The 4,943-nt window shown below is 40.4% G+C and overlaps 1 long non-coding RNA gene across 1 annotated transcript; it reads right to left on the bottom strand.

The window, feature by feature from the left end:
* Positions 1-1,949: 1,949 nt before the first annotated feature.
* On the bottom strand, positions 1,950-4,625 carry LOC306647632. The gene is made up of 3 exons (XR_013760143.1): positions 4,330-4,625; positions 3,927-4,205; positions 1,950-2,358 (listed from the first exon to the last, which is right to left on the bottom strand). It is a non-coding gene; the product is annotated as an uncharacterized lncRNA (long non-coding RNA).
* Between the last annotated feature and the right edge of the window lie 318 nt (positions 4,626-4,943).

Here is a 4,943-nt window from a genome sequence, read left to right as displayed (position 1 = left end):
ATAATTTCTTAAAAATCATGCTCCTTCCTCCCTTTCTAGGCACTATTATAAGGGAAATAAATAAGCATCAGTTATAATCCTTGTCCTTCAGAAGCTTGAGTCCTCAAAATAGTATGAGGTCTATACATAGTCACTAATCTACAGAGTTGTGGGTGCTCTATAGTGACACAAGCCAATGGACTTTTAGTTGAGAGGATGAGATATTCTTTCATTAATGTTAAGTCAGGCACAAAAGGATTCTGAAATATGGCAATGTGATATTAAGTTTATATAAGCAATAACATGTCATATGATAAAAAAATAATACAATATGTAATGCAATGAAAATCTCCAAAGAATCAAAGAATATCTAAATTATTTCATCTCTATGGCCTTGATTGCTTCATTTGTAAAATGAAAAAAGAAATTTATACCTAATCACTTAAGTCTTTCTAGGCCTCCAAATATTCCTTGGACAGTTCATTGTAAGGTAGATACCGAAAAGTTCCTTTATTAAGACCAGAAAGATTGGTTAACATGTGGAAGGGCAACTGAGGAATAGAGCAAGCTGATCTGCTTAAAATCCCAGGTTCCTCCCTGAGAGGCAATATGGCCAATGGAAGGAAGTGGAAAATTGTTAAGCACCAAACCTAAGTGCGGGCCTATGAAACATCCCCAATCACCTCCGCCAATTTGGTTCTCTGCTTTCATTATAACACCTGGCTGAAACTCCTACTCTCCTCCCATATTTCCCCAACCCATTCCTTTTTCTTTTTCTTGAATCAAGTTTTAACTTTTTAAAGGTTAAAAATCGTAAAGCAAAAAATGATGTGAAATGCAGAGGGGGGAGACAGAATGATACTCACAAAATTGTAGAATTTAAAGAAATATTTTAATACAAACCCCTCAGAAAGAGGTTGGACTACTGACTCCTCAGAGGATTGATGGTAATGAGTCACATACATTAACACTTGCTTCCTCAAGCTGATTTGTTTGTTGGTTGCTATGTGGTTGTTGATAAAATATTCACTTTGGTGGGGTCAAAAATTATATTACACTCTTAGAGCACATCTGTGCATCCTGGCCTTTTGAACAAATGACCATAGTTCACTAGGCCTCCATGCTGTCAGAAGCTGCTTCCCAAATACCAACTTTGAACCTTGCTCTGCCATATGAATGTAAGGATCAATGAAAAATGGTGTCTTAGGGGCCCCAAAGCATGAGAAGTTCTGGCAAAAAGTGACAGATTTTATCCCGACTGCTAAAGAGAAATGTACTGAGACTAGAAAGACTAAGGAGGTGCACGCCTTCAGAACGTGTCTGTGGATCGAAATACACCCTCACAGATTCTTGAGAGAGCCCCTGGTGGCCATGTTAACCTTGGCATTGCTATCATTATGAGAGTAGGCTCATTTTTGGCACCTAACATTGGACACACTGACAGCAACGGGGTTGATGGAAGAGGAAAGAATCTGTTTTGCAGTTTAAAAAAAAAAAAAAAAAAGTTCTCCGATTTCTCAAGCCATTTGAAATCATGCCAGAGAAATACTTGATTTCAGCATTCTTCAACTCTCTGCGATGATGCCGCAAGTGGTGTCCCCCACATGTGATGATGTATTTCAGAGCCAGAGTTTTCTCAAGATGTTCCAAGCCTGCAGGCTCCTGATCCTTTTTCAAATTACCAAGATGATAGTATCCCAGTGAGAGTTGTGATTAGTCTAAACTCTCCACAGCTGTGAGAGACGAATGTACAAATTCCAATAAAGATTCTGCGTGTTCTGGACTGAATTTACCTACATGACAGCGAGGCCTAAACCAGGGACTGCTTAAAAGAACTGGAGCTGCCATAATGCTATTCCATTTCTTCCCCAGCATCAGCTGCTTGGAGGGTTCAGTTGTTCCAGGAGGATGTCTCCCTCACAATAGTGTCACTACCCAGCCATGGGTATTGATTAAGCAATCCTGTGATGTGTAGGGAGAAGAGCAGGGTCGGGAAAATTAAATCTAAATACATAGGAATTCAAAGAGGCCTTGCAATTCATTATATGAATAGCCAGGAGGATTATAAAACACCTTGTAACTAAAGGGGTTGGCCCAGAGCTATAGGGGACAACAGAACCAGCTGTATCACCACCTCTAATTCATTTATAAGAATGCAGACTCAGGGTATTCTTCAGTTACTTGTAAAAGCCCACAGGGCTTTGCTCCTTTATTTTTGAGACCTTTTCCCTAAAATATTTCCTCAGAATACTAAGTGCATACAGGACATGCCCCCTTTTACCTGTTGAATCATTATATCATCTGAAGGCACTTCATCTTTTCCTTTGTGAAACATCTGCAACATACTTTCCAAGACTTGGAATGAGGATTCATAATTGTCTAAACACAATACCAGTTTTAGAAATAAGAAAGATCACTCACTTTGGAAAATAAAACCAAAAACCAAAAGGAATATATACATTTTTTAAAATTGTATTTTAAAAAATACATTTTTAAAATTGATTTGCACAAATGTAGAATCTTATAAAGCCATGCCAACATTCATTGTGTATATCTACCTACATTGCTTGGAGTCCAATGAAGCACAAGCTAGTATCACTTTTGACACCTGGGGATTTTAATAGTGTGCCATCATTTTATAGTTTATCACAGGGCCATATCACACATTTATGTGGCATTTTTCCTTATAGACACTGAACTTGACTTTTCTCTCTCAAAAGCAAAGCAAAAAGAACATGACTGAAGTCAGGAGATCTGCTGAAGAGCCAAAAGAGGGATACACAAAATTCTCAAAATACTGAATTCTGAATGATCTACACGATTTTTTTCTTAAAATGGGGAAAGGTTAGAACAAGATCCATTTTTTTTTTCTAGTGTTCATACAGACAAAACACACAAACCCAGTAACACTTCCTTTTTTACCTTTCCATGGTCTCTAATTGCAAATCGGCTACCTGCTAAGATATTCTTTTAACTACTAGTCTGTGTCACCTCAGATTTCATCTTTTCTAGAGAAAAATCAAATCATTAATTTAAGTCTATCAAACCAGACAGCAACTATGCATTACTTCTTCTGGAACCAAGTTGCAAGGGAAGCATTTTCAAGTGTTTTGTTTTTTGTTTGTTTTTGTTTTTTCCCTTGTCTTTCTGCTGGAGGCCAGTTCCAGGTACACTGGAATAGCAAGGCAACTGGGGTAGGGTGGGGTACTTTAGAAAATGGATGGGAAATCCTACAGTGAGCCAGGATCCTAATAGCTAAACTACAAGGAGAATAACCAGAGCTGCCCTGCAGGAAAGAAGGCTGTTGCTTTCCTAGGAATATTCAAAATTGGTCCAATAGTAACAGTAATGGTAGGCTAGTAAATGTTTAACAACCAACTCTTGAGGGCGGGGAAGCCATGTGTAGCATTTTCAATTCCCTGGCGTAAATACACCCACCATGGTTGATATCAAGTTCTCAAGGGACATCACTGAATGGGAAGGTAAGAAGAAATGCAGAATAGCAACTTATTCTATAAAACTTCAGGCACAAAAATTAAAAACAAACCCTACACCATAAATCATAGTAAAATGGAGTGAAATAACTAGAATGTGGGTCTGAGTTTTACCCTGTTTTTAATATAATTTAAGTGTAAGTCTTCATAATGTAAATTTTAGTAACGGCTGCATTTAATGATTACTTCCAAATTTATCGTATTTTAAAGATGGGCTCTAGTAAGCAGGTACCATTCTCCAGCATATTATGGCATGTTGCTCTTCAGGGACAATAAAGATATTTTGACTAACAAACTAAACAAATGAAACTAGTAAATCATTGGATCAAACTATTTCCGGAGGTTCCAAGTGTGCAAACCTCTGTGCTAATCCCACTTTAGAAACACTACGCAAAGCACTGGTTAGGTCGTGGAGAGTGTAAGGATATCATTAGAGACAACATTGTAGCTTACATTCGTATCGTGCGTTACACCTTCTCGAAGTAGTGTTTTATGGCGCGGTGCTACATTTAAATAGGTAGGCAATCGTATTTTAATTCCTAGCGGATGAAAGGAGTCCTGGGAGCTGTTTGTCAAAGAGACTGGCGGAGGGATGGAACTCCTGAGGGTGGTCTCGGCCCACGGTTTCGCTCCCCTACTAGAAACAGTTCAGCAGTGTGCAAGCAATCCTGGGCGTTTCTCTCTCGCTCGCTCTAACTCTGGACATGGTTAGACTTCTGTACTTCTGATGGACTAGAAAGAATTGGATGGGACATGTTCTATTAGTCTTTTACACAGCTAAAATATAAGAGCCATAACATTCGAATATGCTCTTAAAAGAACAGCTTAGCAATGTTTTGCTACAGATCTGACCTACCTGTTACTGCAGCATACGCTCATGCTTAGAGTCTACATAGAATCTCCCTGCTAAAATTAACATCAGCAGTAGTCGTGGCCGAGTGGTTAAGGCGATGGACTAGAAATCCATTGGGGTCTCCCCGCGCAGGTTCGAATCCTGCCGACTACGGGAAGATAAAGCTTTTGCTGTAATTTACTGTTTTGCCTTGGGACTGTCATCCCTATCTTACGCAGAGAATACACTGATAATTTTAAGTAATTTATGAACAACTGGACCACATCGAGAATCGAAACGGAAAAGTCAATAAGGGTACGAGGAAGAGTACTTGTGGTTATAGCTTGGACCAGGAAGGGAATGGAAGGAGACTCGCCAAACTAGAAGGAAGAAAAAGCAAACAAAGCAAAGCTAGGCCACACTGCACTGACAGCTCCGACATCCAGCTCTGCAGGAAGCCCGGGCCTAGCTGACCCAACCGCACACTCCCCGGCTAGCCCCTCTGCCCACCCGGCTCCCGGCAGCCTCCGATCGCAGCACGGCTAGCGCATGCGCGGGGGCGGGCCAAAAAAAGAGGGCGCGCGTGACGTGTCCCTTCGTTGCCCCTGGAAACCACCCGGCGCCACGGCCAAGAGAGC

This window comes from Sciurus vulgaris (assembly GCF_902686455.1).
Source record: "Sciurus vulgaris genome assembly, chromosome: 1".
Classification (NCBI taxonomy): domain Eukaryota; kingdom Metazoa; phylum Chordata; class Mammalia; order Rodentia; family Sciuridae; genus Sciurus; species Sciurus vulgaris.
This window is presented reverse-complemented; position numbering and strand designations above follow the sequence as displayed.